The sequence below is a fragment of the Trachypithecus francoisi genome, unplaced genomic scaffold (assembly GCF_009764315.1).
Source record: "Trachypithecus francoisi isolate TF-2019V2 unplaced genomic scaffold, Tfra_2.0 Lachesis_group3, whole genome shotgun sequence".
In the NCBI taxonomy this organism is placed as follows: Eukaryota; Metazoa; Chordata; class Mammalia; order Primates; family Cercopithecidae; genus Trachypithecus; species Trachypithecus francoisi.
In genome coordinates this window covers 164,804,442-164,820,997 of record NW_022681468.1, presented here as the reverse complement: position 1 = coordinate 164,820,997, position 16,556 = coordinate 164,804,442, and the positions used below count along the sequence as shown (strand labels likewise).

Genomic DNA, 16,556 nt, shown 5'->3' with positions numbered 1-16,556 from the left:
GGAACCTTTCCAGGACAGAATTGGTAAATGCCAGGATTAGTCTATTTTCAGCTTAGCTCAAAACTTTGGTATCATTTTTGTTAATATCACCAACCCTTTTGTTGTCAGCTTTTGTGGCGTCACAGAATTGCCCCTGAAGTTGGTGAGAAGCAGCGTTTCTCACTCGCGTCCCTGGCTGGGCTGGCCCCAGCTGACGGGCTCTGGGCCTGCGGTGGGCTGGCCCCAGCTGAGGGGCTCTGGGCCTGCGGTGGGCTGGCCTCCGCTGAGGGGCTCTGGGCCTGCGGTGGGCTGGCCTCCGCTGAGGGGCTCTGGGCCTGCGGTTAGGAGCTGCCAGGCTTCACGTCTCTCTTCTGGCTTCACGTCTCTCTTCTGGCTTCAGGCGTGTGTATCACGGTGGTGGCACAGTTGTAAGAGGGCCCAGAGCTGCACTGTCCCCTCCACCCACTTTCCATTGGCCAACCCCCAAATCAGGCTGGCAAATGCCTTCTGCCTCTAGAACATGGGTTCTCAAAGTCCTGGCTGAGGACCCCTGGAGTTCCTGAGGCCTTTTCAGGGTGTCCAAGAGAGCCTCTCTCTCCAACTGCATCTCTGTGAGGCCAAATTTTCTTCACCTCCTTCCACCAAAACAGCTCACAATGTGGGCACGCACAAAGAGAAATGAGAATTCACCTGTCTCCTGTGAAAGGAAAGGAAAATCTCCACCCGCAAGCTCACTAGGCCAGAAAAAAAGGGTGAGCTTGGAAACAGTCACATGGGAAACTGCCTTTTCATTCTGTGCCTGAAGGACAATGTAAGGTCACAGCTCATTGCTCCGTAAGGGACTAGACACTAGAAGTTGCCCGTACGCCATTCCCAAACCAATGCGTATTTGACTTCTTCCTCCACTCTGGGTTGACTTTATCTGACGTAAAGTGCAGATGTACTGAGCATGAGCAGAATGTGTAATTGACTCTTCCTCTGCCCCCTGCCAGTCAGCAAGTGCTCATCAAAGCCTCATGAGGATGTGCCCCACTTCTCTCATTTTTCCTGCCCTCCCTCCTTTTTATTCTTTCCTCCTTCCCTTCCTGCCATTTTCCCCTTTAAATATTGAAACCCTCAAAACTCTTTGGAAAAAGCCCTGGACACAGAGCCTACTGTGGCTTGTGTCTCTTTCCCTGGCACGTCCTCAGCTGTGGCAAAATCAGCCTCTAAATGGATTGAGGCCTGTCTCAAACAGTTTTTCTTTTTTTTTGAGATGGAGTCTTGCTCTGTCGCCCAGGCTGGAGTGCAGTGGCACCATCTTGGCTCACTGCAAACTCCGCCTCCCGGGTTCACGCCATTCTCCTGCCTCAGCCTCCCGAGTAGCTGGGACTACAGGCGCCGCCACCTCGCCCGGCTAATTTTTTTTGTATTTTTAGTAGAGACGGGGTTTCACCGTGTTAGCCAGGATGGTCTCGATCTCCTGACCTCGTGATCCGCCCGCCTCGGCCTCCCAAAGTGCTGGGATTACAGGCTTGAGCCACTGCACCTGGCCTTTTTTTTTTTTTTAACTAAAAGAATACTGGGCCGGGCGCGGTGGCTCAAGCCTGTAATCCCAGCACTTTGGGAGGCCCAGACGGGCGGATCACGAGGTCAGGAGATCGAGACCATCCTGGCTAACACGGTGAAACCCTGTCTCTACTAAAAATACAAAAAAACTAGCCGGGCAAGGTGGCGGCGCCTGTAGTCCCAGCTACTCGGGAGGCTGAGGCAGGAGAATGGCGGGAACCCGGGAGGTGGAGCTTGCAGTGAGCTGAGATCCCGCCACTGCACTCCAGCCTGGGCGACAGAGCAAGACTCCGTCTCAAAAAAAAAAAAATACTGGAGGGCACTTCATTCCAATAAATAAATAATCAATAAATGTTAAAATTTTTAAAAGGGTGGTAATTTTTACAGCCACAGCGTCTTCATTTTTGGACAAGACGACCCTCTCGGACAGTTCCATGTCACCTTCAGTTCAACTTTTGACTCTCATCCAACTTCTGCGGCCTGAAGTTACATAGTTCACTTTGACAGATAAACGTGTGCAGCAGAAACCATTCAACTGTAGAAAAGACAGAGGACCCATCTGTGCTAGGCGTGGAAACTTCAGTCACGTTGACCATTGTTTGGAAGCTCACCAGCACTGTGAACTGTGGATTAATTGGGTGGTTTCCTGTCTCATGTTTGCTTTTCTGCTGACAGAGGTGACAGTGGCTGTGCCCTTCTGACGTGCACGAAACTGCAAACGGCTTAGAGTCAGGAGAGCTTTACATGGTGCCCGACACCGTGGGCACCCTTAGCGTCTCCCACAGGACCTTCCGGTGGGTCCGAATACGGACCCCGCGTTGTCCCCGGGGCGGACCGCCTCCCTCCGGGACCTTCCCCTGAGCCGGTGGGCGGTGCCTTCTCCCCGCCTCTCGGGCATGTCTTTGTGCACAGCCCGTGCGGCCTGGCCTGGCTCTGCGTCCCACGCTGCGGGTCCACAAGCGAGGCGGGATCGGCGCGAGTGCCCAGCCCGGGACAGCCCGGCGCAGGCGGCCACGCAGCAGGTAGGCCCCGGCGCGGAGGACGCGGGGTGGGCTGAGCGCTGGACCCTGCGCCGAGGCTCATCCAGGACCTCGGAAGGGGCTTCCCGGCGCGGCTGCCGCTGGAGGGCGTTTATTTTCTGCTGGGCCCCGCGGCCGCCGCGGGCTGTGGGAGGAGGGGAGGCGGCGGCGCACGTGCTGTTTCCATTCTCAGCGAGGACGCGGCTCGGGCTCGGGTTTAACCGGGAATCCGCGTCGGCGCTCCGTGCACTCTGCGCTGTCTTGACTCGCCAAAAAAGAAACCAGAAAAACACGCAAACCACGTTCGCTTCGACAAGAGAAGGGAGAAATCTGGGGTCTGCCCTTCCTTTGGAAAAGCCGAGGTTCACCGTGAGCGCCCCTCTGAGCGGCCCCGAGCGGAGCTTGCGGAGTGAGTGGTCCCGGCGCCCCTGTGATGAGGCCTCATGCCGGCTGCGCCCCGGGATCTCCGCGGGGATCCGTCCGGCGCGTGGGTCACCCCGGGTTCCAGCGGCCTGGGCGCCGGCGCCTCGTGACCCTGCCGGGCTCTCCCTCCCCGCGCTCGCTGTTGCCGGCAGCCGTGGCGGCTCAGGCATCTGGCGTCGCCGTGGTCGTGGGGAAATTCCCCTCGTGCGCTCAGTGCCCCGCCCTGCGGTGTGCTCCCCGCTCCGCATGCCGGGCGGGGCCGGAGCCCGGGGACCGGAGGGTGGGGAGACCCGTGGGGACAACGAGCTCTCAGAGCACAGACGCCCAGCACTGCGGGTGACACCCCGTGTCCCACCCAGCCCGGGAGCCCGCGGGTGGAGCCGCTCAGCCTTGCTCCTGGCTTGGCCCAGTCTGGCAACTGGAGCCTTGGGTACAGCCTCCTCCTGGGTGAGGGAGCGAGGGGCAGCACCCCCACCACACGCATGCTCCCCACACCCCACACACATGCACACACATTCCCCACACCCCACACATGCACACACACCCCACACACATGCACACACATTCCCCACACCCCACACATGCACACACACCCACACCACACACGCACACACATTCCCCACACCCCACACATGCACACACACCCACACCACACACGCACACACATCCCACACACACATGCACGCACACACCCCCACACCACACAGATGCACACATCCCACACCGCACACACGCACACACACACACACACCATACACAGATGCACACACACCACACACGCACACACGCCACACCCTAGACACATGCACACACACCCCATACCCCATACACACACAACCCCACACACATGCACACACATGCGCACACACACCACACCCCACACACACACCCCACACACACATGCACACACACCACACACGCACACACATTCCCCACACCCCACACATGCACACACACCACACACGCACACACGCCACACCCTAGACACATGCACACACACCACACCACACACGCACACACACCACACACGCACACACACACCAGGCACACACATGTGCGCACACACACCCATACCCCCCACACATGCACACACACCCACACTGCCCACACCCCACACAGGCACACACACACCCGCCACACACGTACACACACCCATGCGTACACCCTCCCCCTACCCACACCCCAGACACAAATACACCAAAACACACCCACACATACACCCCCCCAAACACACACACACAAACACATACACCCCCCCAACACATACATCCTTCACATACGGCCCATCACACACACACCCCGACGCACACATACACCTCCCAAACACATACATCTTGGCCCTGCCACATACACGCACCTTCACACACACACACACACACCGTCTTCCCTACCCTCTCCCCACCGCATCCCCCTCCCCACACTGCGTGGAGCTGGGCGGGTGGGCAGGATGAGGAGGGAGAGCGCTGGGCCTCTGAAAAATTGGAACAAGGAAGGCCCCCCCAAAGGCCTGCTCTGGATGGCCTGGATAGGAGGATTGGGGCCTGAGGACATCCCTGGTCACTGCCATGGACATGCCATGGTGGCCCACGATGTCAGGAAGGGCCAGGCCCGCCAGCAGCCAGTCTGGAGAGTGAGCCCTACACCGGGTCCTCCAGGCCGAGTCGCGCAAACCTCACTCCTCCACCAGTCTGCACTTGAAACAGGGAGTCGCTCAGGGCTGCAGTGAACTGGGACCACGCCCCTCCCTGTGACCACGCCCCTGCCTGCAGCCTGGGCTGCACAGAGGGACCCGTCTCTAAAACAAGAAAATAAAGCAGATCGTTTTACAAAGGTGAAGGGGTCCTCTCTGCATGGAGGCCAGCTCCGAAGCGTGGGAGGCTTTTGTCTGCAGGACCTCCTGGGCCTCATTTCTCATGGGATCCAAATGGAAATGGAAACACATGCACACAGATACCAACTACCCGACATCCAGAATCAACAGCAGGCACCTTGGTCCCTCAAGCTGCAGACTCCCTGTCCAGCCTCGCTCCCCCCTGGAGCACCAACTCTCAGGACCCCACTTTCTTCCCACCCCCATGGGCCTGGCCTCCCCATTCTCCTGCCACCCAGGGCTGCCCCACCCCACGGAGCCTTCAGCTCAGGACCAGCAGGGACTTGGGCCGGCCCCTCCCAGTCACAGGCTCCACCCTCTTCAGGATGAAGTTTATGACCATTTTTATTCCTGAGTTGGTCCTGGAGTTTCCGCCCATCCCAGTCACTTTTCAAAATTGATTTTTTCCCCTACACACAAATGAGACTTTCTATTTTCCTCTAATTCATTAAAAGAAAGACGTTATTAATCAGATGTAGACAGAAGCCCCATATATACCCGTCCCACACATGTAGCCTGCCCCACTGCACACGCTGCCCACCAGATTGGTCCACGGGTTACACCAACACACCAGCGTTATCCAGAGGCCTCGGATTACATCAGGGCTCGCTCGGGCAGTGCCTTCTGTGGGTTTGCACGAATGTCTAATGCCCTGTATCCGCCTTACAGTATCATACAGACGAGTGCCGCTACCCTGAAACCCCTCCACCAAGTCATCCCTCTGCTCCCCACTAGCCCCCGACAGCCACCGATCTTTATACTGTCTCCATAGTTTGACCTTTCTAGAAGGTCATCTAGTTGGAATCAGGCAGTATGTAGCCTTTTCACATTGGCTTGTTTTACTTACTAATCTGCATTTAAGATTCCTCTGTGTCTTTTCATGGCTTGGTAACTCATTTCTTTTTAGCTCCGAACAATAAATATTCCATTGTCTGGGTCCACCCTAGTTTGTTTAGTCATCACCTCCTGAAAGGCATCTTGGTTGTTTCCAAGTTTGGCAATGACAAATAAAACTGCTATAAACACCCGGGTGCAGGTTTTGTGTGAACGTAAGTTTTCAAATCATTTAGGTAAACATCAAGGAGCACTGGTTGCTGCATCATATTCTAAGAGTGTTTCGTTTTGTAAGAAACTGCCCAACTGTCTTCCAAAGTGGCTGTACATCTTGCAGTCCCACCAGCAGTGAGTGGGAGTTCCTGTGACTCCACAGCTCATTACATTTAAACATGCCTTTAAAGTCCAGAATTTAAGTTCAGAAGCTAGCACCAAGCCCTCATTATTCAGCTCCTGCATCCTTGGCTGTGGTAACTTTAAAACATGGCTCCTGCCGGGCGCGGTGGCTCACACCTGTAATCCCAGCACTTTGGGAGGCCGAGGTGGGTGGTCAAGTGATCGAGACCATCCTGGCCAACATAGTGAAACCCCGTCTTTACTAAAAATACAAAGATTAGCTGGGTGTGGTGGCGCCTGCCTGTGGTCCCAGCTTCTCAGGAGGCTGAGGCAGGAGAATTGCTTGAACCTGGGAGGTGGAGATTGCAGTGAGCCAAGATCACACCTCTGTACTCCACCCTGGTAACAGAGCAAGACTCCATCTCAAAAACAAAAACGAAAAACATGGCTCCAATGTTCTTTGACATTCCTCCCCTCAGGAACTGGTGTCTGTGTCCTTCCTTGGGCTCCTTGACTGTTTGGCCAACAGAATATGGCAGAAATGATACCTGCCAGTCCTGGGTGCAGGCCCTAAGGAACTGGTGACTTCTGTTTCCTGTCTCTTGGGCCCCAGCTGCCATGCTGTAAGGAAGTCCAAGAGCTGGTGCAGGGGCCGCATGGAGAAGCCGACAGACCCACCCTAGAGGGAGCAAGTACACCTCCAGATCCTCCAGACTCAAGTCATTTCTGGCCTTCACGTTGGCCCAGCTACAGTGGGGTGCAGATGAGCTGTTTCCACTGTGCCTTTCTGAATTCCAGACCCGCAGGATCTGGGAGCTTGATAAAATGCTTGCTGAAGCAAGCCGATTTCGGGCAGGGCTGGGTGCATAGGGTTTGTGGGCTGAACCATGGTAGGAACAGGCAGAGACTGGAGACTGCAGAGGCCTGCACAGCAGATGGCCCTGGGGACCCCTGGCGAGGTATTCACAAAGGGAAGCTGCAGACAGATTTCCCCATGATGGGGCTGGAGGGCTGGGCTGGGAGGCGCTTTCTTCTCTCTGGATGTTGTGGTCCCTTCCCTGCATCCACAGGCCCGCCCAATTCTGAGACCTTCTCACTTTTCTGGATCATTGTCCTCTGAGTCACAACTGCCTGTCCAGGGCAGGAAGCCAAGGGTGCCTTCACTGGGTCACTCACAAACATAAAATTTGCACACACATGCACACAAAAGCCACACCACATCCCAGCCCTCTGCTTGGAAGTAGCTACCTTTTGCTTTTATGTCTGATTCCAATGATGCTGTTCTTTTGCGAAGAATATTTAGTGGGGGCCTTATTTTGGGATTTCCTTCTGGAATTTCCGGGCCAGCCAAGAAAAGTCTAATTCGATTTCATATCTTGTTTGGGACCGCAATCTTCATGCTCAGCTTAGGAGAAACCATGTCATTTCTGAGATTGGCCCCAATCACTTCTAACTGAAGAAGCGCGGTGCCCCTTGAAGGCAAGTTTGGCTGTTCGAGTCACACACAGGCTTCCATTGATGCATCTGTGGGCAGCACTCACTCTCAGCCACCAGGAAAGGAAATCCCATCTGGTCCTGACTCCGACAACCAAGGGGACTGACTGATGGCAGCTAAGAAGCCCGGAGACAGTGAGCATGTGGCTGTGCGGGGTGTGGGTGCCTGTCTGCTCCCAGGGCGGGGGGGCTTCATCACCGCACAGCTGCCCCCAGGGCTAGGACACATAGATCCGGCTCACCCGAGCCAGTCTCTGGCATGGAAGTGGGTTTTCTCCATTTCTGTGGCCACTCAGGGCCTATCCCTGGAGCTGGGGTAGGGTTGCTCCCTCCCCAGACATTCAGCAGTTACGCGAAGAGCTGTGACCTGCAAGGCACAGAGAGCCATACGCTTGGTGGCAGCTGTCCTGCTGCCGTTTCCCAGCCCTCGTTTCAACAGACCTGCGTGCACACCACGAGCCTTCTGCCTGCCCAGGGAGCCTTCCCCGGGCTCTGTGTCTTGGCCTCTTCCTGCCCTCTAAGTGTCCCTGAGGCACTGGGAGGGGAGGGAACAGGTGCAGTGATGAGCAAGGATGAGACAGTATTTCTGGGACAGGAACCGGTGTGTCGGTGGTCACGGGTTCCCTGGCGCCACCGTCCCACAAGGATGGGGTCACCGTACAGGCTGCTTGCCAGCCATGTCCACACTTAATCACACGGCGGTCTGAACTGATGGGTCTGCACACGCGACAGTGAATGTGATCTCAGAGATCTCGGGCGTTCCTGCAGTCAGGCCCGTGGCTGGGAACTTCGGTGTTCTGGAGCCTGCCATGCTGAGGTCATCCTCCATCCCTGCTCCCAGGGCAGCCCTGGCCCACCCTGTCGCTGTGCAATGTGCTTTGTTACAAGGCATGAGACCTCCTTCAGCTCTGCGGATGCAGCCTCTCACTTCCTGCCAACTCCTGTGCAGGGCCTGGCCACGGTAGCTGTGTGTGTGTCTGTATCTGCGTGTCTCTGTGTCTGTGTGTGTATCTGCATGTCTGTGTGTGTGTGTATCTGCATGTCTGTGTATCTGTGTGTGTATACCTGTGTGTATCTGCATGTCTGTGTGTCTGTGTGTATCTGCGTGTGCGTATCTGTGTGTGTCTGTGTATCTGTGTGTATCTGCATGTCTGTGTGTCTGTGTATCTGTGTGTGTCTGTGTATCTGCATGTCTGTGTGTCTGTGTATCTGTGTGTATCTGCATGTCTGTGTGTCTGTGTATCTGCATGTCTGTGTGTCTGTGTATCTGCGTGTGCGTATCTGTGTGCGTGTATCTGTGTGTATGTGTGTCTGTGTCTATCTGTGCCTGTGTACTCTGTGTGTGTCCGTGTATCTGTGTGTGTCTCTGTATCTCTGTGTGTACCTGTGTGTCTGTACCTGTGTGTCTGTGTATTTGTATATCTCTGTGTGTCTATGTGTCTGTGTGTATGTCTGTGAGTGTATGTGTGTGTATCTCTGTGCCTGTGTGTGTCTCTGGGTGTCTGTGTATCTGCGTGTGTCTTTGTGTCATCTGTGATTCTGCGTCCTGTATCTGTGTGTCTGTGTATTGCTGTGTCTCTGTGTGTCTCTGTGTATCTGCGTATCTCTGTGTCTGTGTACATCGTGTGTCTATCTCTGTGTCTGTGTGTGTACCTGTGTGTGTCTGTGTATCTCGTGTGTCTGTGCTGCAGGAGGGGCTGTCGGCAGGTGTAACCGTGGCGTCCTGGCTGGAGGGCCTCGCTGGGAGAGCTCGGAAGGGAACAGAATGTTCACTGCGCATTTTCTCGTTCTCGTTCGTAGGGAAAGTCTGTCTGCGGTCCTGGGCCGCCTCCTCAGCGGTAAAGCTGGAAACTATCCCCGCGGAGAGCGCTGTCTGGGAGCTGGGGCGGCGCGGCCTTAGACGGAGCTGCTCTTCGCCAGCGCCCGAGACTCCGCCGCAGCCCGAGGCGCCGGGGGCTGTGGGCGGGGCCGGTGGGGCGCTTTGTGGGCGGGGCCGGTGGGGCGCTTTGTGGGCGGGGCCGGGTTGTGGGCGGGGCCGGGAGGGGGTGCTGTGGGCGGGGCCCAACCGGGGGCGTGCCTGGGTGGGGGACCCGTGGCTGCAGCGCCGAGCTTTCTCTGAGTTCTTACTTCGAAGGCTGTTGCTCCGCTTACCATCCAGAGCGGAGATTCGGACCTTACACTAACTCCCGGAGAAAGACCAGCAAGTGGGCAGGTAAAGTGCACTTGCTCCGCGGTCGGGAGGAAGGAGGCGAGGAGCCAGCCTAGCCTGGGACCAGGCAGGGAGAGTTTACACAGCTCCGGCTGAGTCGCAGCTTAAGAAGCAAGGCAAGTTCCCCTAAAGGTCAAGGTGCACAGACGGGTGCGATGGAGCAGACCTAGCGCGGCTGAGTCCGCCTGGGCCTGCAGCGGCAGCAGCTGCCCCCTGAGCCGCCCCACCCCACCCAGCTCCCTGCCAGGAGACCCAGGAAAAAGTTGCCCCCTGGTGGGCCATGAGGTCATGGGTGGGGGGAGTTTGGAAGCGTTCAGACAGCAAATGTTCCACTTGAACTCCAGCATCTGGCACAGAGGGGCCTCCTAGCTGTGAGCTGTGGTCAGGCGTTTCCTTAGAATGGAATGCACTGGAGTGAAAACATTAAATCCCTCAAAGCCGCTTCTCTTTACTGTGGTCACACACAGTGAAATCAATGGGCATTAGTGCAGCTAGCTCTTTCCAAGGACACAATGTTAAGCACAGGCAGCCTGGTGTGTGGACGCTCTGGGTTTGCAGACCCAGGCAGGGGCCGAGGCTCAGGACAAGTGCCCGGTGCTCCCTTCCCACAGGGCGAATCATAGCCTGGGGCCCGGTGGTGAAGCTCCCCAGGTGACTCTAAGGCGCAGTGCACTTTGAGGAGCACTACTTAGACCAATGTGATAGTCTACAATGTGTAGATTTAGGGTGAGTGATTCTGCGGAAAAGAAACCCGAGGCTGTTCGCAGTTGTGGGCAGCTGCTGTCTACCCAAACCAGCTGCGGTTTGCTTGCTTGGTGACGTGAGCTTCGCGGGGCGGGCCTGGTGTCTGCCATCCAGGACCCTGGGACGGGGCCTGCCAGGGCGAGGAGCTGGGCATTGAACGCATCTGGGGATAACTACCTCTCTTGGAAGAAATAATGAGGATTGAACCTGAACACAGAGGTGAAAGAGCTGAGTAGACTGCAAAGAATTGCACAAAAACTGCTTGTTCTGCCAATTTAGTTTACAACACTTGAGTGCAGTTCACATCTGCGTAATGTGATTTAGGATCATAAGTCCCTAAAATTTCATTACACTGATGAAAAGCAAATACCTATACTGTTCTTGTTTTATGAGAAGACCAGAACCTCCGGCCCCTGGGGCAGCTGAGATCTGAGGATATCAGGAATACCAGGAATGGGGAGGTCCTGACTGTGGCTGGAGACCCAGCAGCATGACACCTGTGTCACCTGGGTCCCGTTTCTATGCTGGAGTGGCAGGCAGCAAGGAAATATTTTGAGTTTGAGGCCATATGCATGTTGGAAAGGTCACTGTGGCTGGGTGGTTGGGAGCAGCTGGGGGGGTCAAGAAAGCCACTGCCAAGGCCTTCCCACTGAGTGTGGTTGCCAGGCCGGGGCAGGGAAGCACTGGTGAGTTGCAGGGGGGATTCCCCGTTGGTGATGGGTGAGGGATGGCGGGATCAGTCACCAGGGTCCCTGGGAAAGGCCAGGTGTGGCTTCAGCACTCTGGGAGTTTTGGGTACCTTTATGTCTAGGGACACAAGAAAGTAGATGGACACAGTGGTTTGGGCTGCAGAAGAGAGCTAGGGGGCCACCTGTCCACAGGTGAGGATGAGGTCTCTTGGGAGAGTAGAGAGAAAAGGGAGGCTTTTAATTGCTAGTAGTGGAAAAAGTGGCTTGCAATGGAGATAAAAGCTACCACAGAGGGGAGGGAAAGCCCAGAGCCTGGAGGCCGGGGCAGGGTCTGGGGCAGGGGCTGACCCAGCGTAGCATTCCCCATATGCTGGAAATGTGAGAAGAGACTCCACAGGCCGGAGCTCCCTCAGCTCCTTGAGGCCTCTGGCTGTCCCAGCTCATTCGCTGGCTGTTGGTTTCTGCAGTTTTGATTTGGGGTTCTGTCACTGACCTGCAGACAGCAGGCTTGTCGCGGGCTGTGGCTCTTGGGCCGGCCACGCGCGGGACCCGAGCAGTTTCGGCGGAGCGCGGCGGGGTCCGTGTGGGTCAGACCCGTGGGGAGGTGCGGCTGGCGCACCTGTGCTCTCGGTCCGGCCACCCGCTGAGGCGTCGGGGGGCGCATTCCGCAGGGCGGCGGGGAGCAGGCGTGGTGTTTCGAGGAGCGTGGGACACAGTTTCCAAGCTGGCCTGAAGGATGGGCGAAGGGACACCGACCTACAGCGGCAGAGCGTCGGACCAACCTGCCGGCAGCTGGGGCAGCAGAGGGGGTTTGCGGCAGGGGCGCCGCGGAGAGGGGCCCGGGGCCCGGGCTGGGAGCGGGGCTGGGCGGCCGCGTCCCCGGTGCGCGTTTGCTGGCGCTGCTCGTTTCTCCCCGAGAGGTGCGCCCGGCCTGCGGCGGGGCGGCCAGTCCCTGGGGGTCCCTGCGAGCGCGGCCCTCGGCGGAGCCCACCCGCGGCCTCCCGGGCCCCGCCCCTCCTCCCAGGCTGGAAGGCGGCGAACTTTTTCAAACCAGAACAGAAAACAGATGGAAAGCCACTATGTTTGGCTTAACGTTCTAGAAGCTTTTAACCAAGTTCACATGTTGCAAAATCCACCTGGAGGGATCTACGGTCACACTCGCGGCCTCGGTCCCGGCCCGAAGTGGGGGGGGCAGCGTGCCCTACACTGCCCTCAGCGGGACACTCTGTCTCAGCCCAGGGCCGCCTGAGGAGGAGGCGGACCCCGGAAGCTGACCCCGGACGCGCTTCTTCAGGCCTTCTTGGCCGCAAGGCTTCTCCCGCCCCCTGCCTGGGATCCGGGAACTAGAAAGAGCGCTTCAGACGCAGCGGTGCCGCGGGCACGGCCAGGCTCCCGAGGCACGGTCACGCCCCCGGCTCACAGCCACGCCCCCGAGGCAGACCGCCTCCAATGACAAGCCACGCCCCCGGAGACACGACCACGCCTCAGGAGACACGGCCACACCCCGGAGACAAGCCACGCCCCCAGAGACGCGGTCACGCCCCGGAGACAAGCCACGCCCCCGGAGACATATTGATACCTTTGCAGAAGCAGCCAGGCCCCCGAGACAAGGGCCATGCTCCGAGAGACACACCCATGCCCTGCAGACCCAGCCAGGCCCCTACAGGCACAGCCAGGGGCGGTTTCTCGCTTAGAGGGACGCCTTGGGGCTGAGCAGCGCGTTAGGGACGATTTGGGGCCGAGCAGCGCTTTGTGGGGAGGCGAGCATTCAGTGACGGGTGTTTTCTCTGGATGTTGAACACTGTCCACCAGAGAGGAGCTGGCTGCGGACGGACTGCCTTTGAACAGCCAAGTTTTCACCGCAGCGCGTAAACCTGGTCCTTCTCGTTCCTTGCTGGTATTATGTCAGATGTTTAAAGAACTCGAATAACAGTGTTCTTTTTTTTTTTTTGAGACGGAGTTTCGTTCTTGTTGCCCAGGCTGGAGTGCAGTGGCGCGATCTCGGCTCACCGCAACCTTCGCCTCCCGGGTTCCAGCGATTCTCCTGCCTCAGTCTCCCGAGTAGCTGGGATTACAGGCGCCCGCCACCACGCCCAGCTAATTTTTGTATTTTTTGTAGAGACGGGGTTTCTCCATGTTGGTCAGCCTGGTCTCGAACTCCTGACCTCAAGTGATCCGCTCGCCTCGGCCTCCCAGATTGCTGGGTTTATAGGTGTAAGCCACCCCGCCCGGCCACAACGTTCTTAGGATTTACGAAGAAGCTGTTTTCCACACGCTGTTGATCGCCGCCACTGTGAAGTCGGCTGCGGCGCTTGGTCCCGGCTACCGTTCCAAAGGGGCGAGGTGGGAGGGCCGCGAACCCGGGGCGCACCCGGGCGGGGAGTGCGCGGGGCGGCCTGGCTGGGCCCTCCCGCCCTCCTGTCGGGCGCCAGCCGGGACTCCGCCAGCTCGACCTCTGCTCCGAGTCCCTCAGACCCACCATGCCCGGAGCACTCAGCCGTGCGGCCGCGGGCGCGCCAGTACCAGCAGGAACGGCCGGGGCTGCCTGGACCTGGGCAGGACGCGGTGACCCGGCCCAGCTGGAGCGCGGGCAGACGGCTCTCGGGGCTGCTCCTCCTTCACACCCGCACTGCTGGGGCCTTTTCTTGGGCTGAGCAGGTGACGGTGGCTCCTGGACCCAGTGGAGAAGGGCCCAGGCGTGGAACCCCGTCCCCTCCCCGGCAGGGCAGGTGTCAGGACCACGCCCAGCGCCGCACCCTGGCCTCTGTCCGTCCTGGGTCCGGCTGCGGGAGGCGGGCACTGAAGGCCTTGGCCGGGCGTCGAGGGCCTCGGAGAGACAGTGCTGGCAGCAGGGCGGCAGGAGGGGCCCGCCCCCATCCCCCACCCCCACCGCATCCCCCACCCCCATCCCCCCCACTCCACCCCCCCACCACCCCCCAACCCCGCAGGACCTGAGGGCGGGCGCGGCTGCAGGCAGGAAGAGCGCAGAGCTGTAGAGGCCGGCAGCCGCCCACACGAACGATTTGGGGTTGGGTGTGAGGACTGGAAGGTTCCACCGACTCTGTACCATCTTTTTTGCTTTTTTCCCCCTAAAAATACGCCACAACCATCTATTTTTTCTTTCTAAAATTTGGTGACGACTTGGTCACTTCGGTGTGAGTCTTGCTTGGAAGGAGGGTCCTGGGCGCCATCGCGGGGAGGACCTGGAGGGGTGGGGTGGGGCTGTCGCGCCCTCCGCCCTGTGCCGCTGGCTTACGGCTTCCCCGTCTCGCTCCCCCAGCTGCAGGTGTCCCTACGGGCGGGAGCTCTGCCCAGGGTGGCCCTGCCCTAGGCAAGTCAGGCGCATGCGGCCCAACAAGGCAAAGCCAGGCTGAAGCTGTGGTGCCTGTGAGAGTGCAGCCACGGGCTAGGGTGAGGGGAGGGTCACCCCAGAGGACGGGCTGTGTGGTGGGGTGTGGGGTCACAACAGAGGACGGGCTGTGTGCCTGGGTGTTGGGATCCCCCAGAAGACAGGATGTGTGCTAGGGTGTTGGGGTCCCCTAGAGGTTGGGCTGTGTGCCTGGGTGTTGGGGTCCTCCAGAGCCCATGTGGGCTGTGTGGTAGGGGGTTAGGGTCCCCCAGGGGTTGGACTGTGTACCAGGGTGTTGCTGTCCCCTAGGGGACAGGCTGGGTGTTAGGGTGTTGGGGTCCCCCAGAAGACAGGCTGTGGGATTGGAGTGCTCCATCATTTTCGTGAAAGGCGATGACCAGGTGGGACCGGGAGGAGTTAGGATGTGTTTGGAAGAACTGGATGAGGAATGAGTGAGAAAGAGGGAGAGGTCTGGGTGAGCAGAGGCCTCTGTCTCCCATGGAAAAGGCAGGAAGTGGGGTGGAATGAGAGCACCTACTCAACCCCCCGACAACCACTAATCTATTCCTCATTTATATAATTTTGCCATTTCAAGAATGTTGTAGTTATGGAATCAGAGTAAATGCTTTTTTTCACTGAGGATTTTCACTCTGGATTCCTCTGTGTTGCCCTGTATGAATTGTCTGTTCCTTTTGATTGCAGCCTGGTCCTCCTGGGCATGCATGCAGCACAGCACATTCCCCTAGGGACAGACAGCTGAGTGGCTTCCAATTTTTGATATAGCTGCTATGAACATTCGAGTGCAGGGTTTTATGTGAATGAAAGTTTCGTTTCTCTGGGATTAATGTCCAGGAGTGCAATTGTTGGCTGGTAGTTGCAATTTTAGTTTTTTAAAAACTGTCAAACTGCTTTCCAGAGTGGCTGTGCCATTTTGCTTTCCCATCAGTGATGCAGGAGTGAGCCAGCCTCTCCAGTCCTTGGCAGCCGGTGGTATTGCCTCTGTTTTCTTTCTTTCTTTCTTTCTTTCTTTCTTTCTTTCTTTCTTCTCTTTCTTTCTTTCTCTCTCTCTCTCTTTCCTTCCTCCTTCCTTCCTTCCTTCCTTCCTTCCTTCCTTCCTTCCTTCCTTCCTTCCTTCCTTCTTTTCTTTCTTTCTTTCCTTCCTTCCTTCCTTCCTTCCTTTCTTCTTTCTTCCTTCCTTCCTTCTTTCCTTCTTTTTCTTTCTTTCCTTCCTTCTTTCCCTCCCTCCCTCCCTTTCTTTCTCTTTTTATTTATTTATTTTTTTGAGACAGAGTTTTGCTCTTGTCTCCCAGGCTGGAGTGCAATGGCGTGATCTCGGCTTACTGCAATTTCTGCCTCCTGGGTTCAAGCGATTCTTCTGCCACAGTCTCCTGAGTAGCTGGGATTACAGGCACCTGCCACCACGCCTGGCTAATTTTTGCAGTTTTAGTAGAGACAGGGTTACGCCATGTTGGTCAGGCTGGTTTCAAACTCCTGACCTCAGGTGATCTGCCCGCCTCGGCTTCCCAAAGTGCTGGGGTTACAGGCGTGAACCACTACGCCTGGGCTGTTTTCTATCTCAGCCTTTCTGATAGGTGTGCAGTGATAGCTCAGTTTTAATGTGCATTTCCCTAATGGCTCACGATCTTGAACGTCTTCTCACGTGCTCAGTTGCCATGTGCGTATCCTCCTTAGTGAAATCTTTGCCCATTATACTTTTTTTTTTTTTTACTTTTGAAATTTGAAAATTGTTTAGGAGTGGTGAGAGGGAAGATTCTTGCCTTGTCTTCCTGAGAAGGCTTCAGGTTTCTCACCATTAGGCATCATGTTAGTTCCATGTCTTTTGTAGATGTTCTTTGATAGGTTTGAGGAAGTTCCTCTCTATTCCTAGTTTTCTTAGAGTTTTTGTTTTATCATGAATAGGTGTTGAATTTTGTTAAATGCTTTTCTGCATCAATTGATATGGTCATGTGATTTTTCTTCTTTAGCTTGTTAATATGGTAGATTACATTGATTGATATTTTTCACAGTTTTATTGAGATTATAATTAAATACCATATAATTC

General features: G+C 56.7%; 1 protein-coding gene across 4 annotated transcripts in view; it reads left to right on the top strand.

Moving 5' to 3' along the window:
- Nucleotides 1-9,594: 9,594 nt before the first annotated feature.
- Nucleotides 9,595-16,556, top strand: part of OCA2 (OCA2 melanosomal transmembrane protein) — a 326,593-nt gene continuing 319,631 nt past the window's right edge. For all 4 annotated transcript variants that reach the window (XM_033190812.1, XM_033190808.1, XM_033190809.1 and 1 more), the window contains exon 1: nucleotides 9,595-9,715. The gene's annotated coding sequence lies outside the window, so the exon portion shown is untranslated. The remainder of the gene's footprint in view (nucleotides 9,716-16,556) is intronic.